Raw genomic sequence first — 1009 nt, 5'->3', positions numbered from 1 at the left:
AAAAAAAAAAAAGGGCAGAGGGTGTAGCTCAGTGCAAAGGCCCTGAGTGCAGTCTTCAGTGCTCGAAAGAATGGCAGTGTCTTGTGTTTTGGCGGATTTCCCAGGCTAGCCTCAGATTCTGAATCCAACTGCCTCAGCTTCCCAAGCGGCTAGGTCTAAAGCAGACTTCACAGCACTCAGGGAGAGACTTTGATTATGTTTGTAAACAATACTGGAATCTTTAAAATAACTTGATTTGCCACACTTAAAAGTTGGAATTATTAGGTTTATGGGAATTATTTATATGCTTAACACTTTTTCCTTGTTTGACTTGTAAATCTGCCCTATGAGGAATCTGAAGTGCTTGGGGAAAAAAAATCAAGTATGCTAAATCTGTAAATGTAGTTTAAATATTTAAAAGGATTTAATTAAGTTTGTAAATGGTATGAGGAACGCTCAAGCAAATTTAATATGTCAAGCCCATGGGCTAGTTGAACATTAATCAAAGAATGAGTTATGGCTCTTATTTTTATAAAAAATTTACAAGAATTTTAAATAGAACATCATAGTATGCAAGTTAAATTTAAGAATTTAGGACTATCTAATCCCAGCACTTGGAAGGAAGAGGCAGGAGGATCGCTGCAAATTCAAAAAACAATAAATTTATGACTCCCACTCTCTTGGTACTGGGGCTTTCACATTGGGCTTCGCCCCCTGCCCTTTTAAAAAATTTTTATTAGGTTGTGTGTTTGTTTTTTGAGACAGGGTCTCACTATGTAGTCCAGGCTGGCCTTGAATTTGAAGCAGTCCTCCTCCCTCGGCCTCCTAAATGCTGGATTACAAGTGTGCGCCACCACGCCCAGCATTTTACTTTTAATTTTGAGATAGGGCCCGGCGTGGTGGCGCACGCCTGTAATCGCAGCACTCGGCAGGCTGCGGCCGGAGGATCGTTGCGAGTTCGAGACCAGCTTGGGCTACAAACTGGGCTACGAACTGCATAGCGAAACCCTGTCTCAAAAAGACAAAAAAA

Source organism: Chinchilla lanigera, unplaced genomic scaffold, assembly GCF_000276665.1.
Source record: "Chinchilla lanigera isolate Chin_1 unplaced genomic scaffold, ChiLan1.0 scaffold00036, whole genome shotgun sequence".
In the NCBI taxonomy this organism is placed as follows: domain Eukaryota; kingdom Metazoa; phylum Chordata; class Mammalia; order Rodentia; family Chinchillidae; genus Chinchilla; species Chinchilla lanigera.
This window is presented reverse-complemented; position numbering follows the sequence as displayed.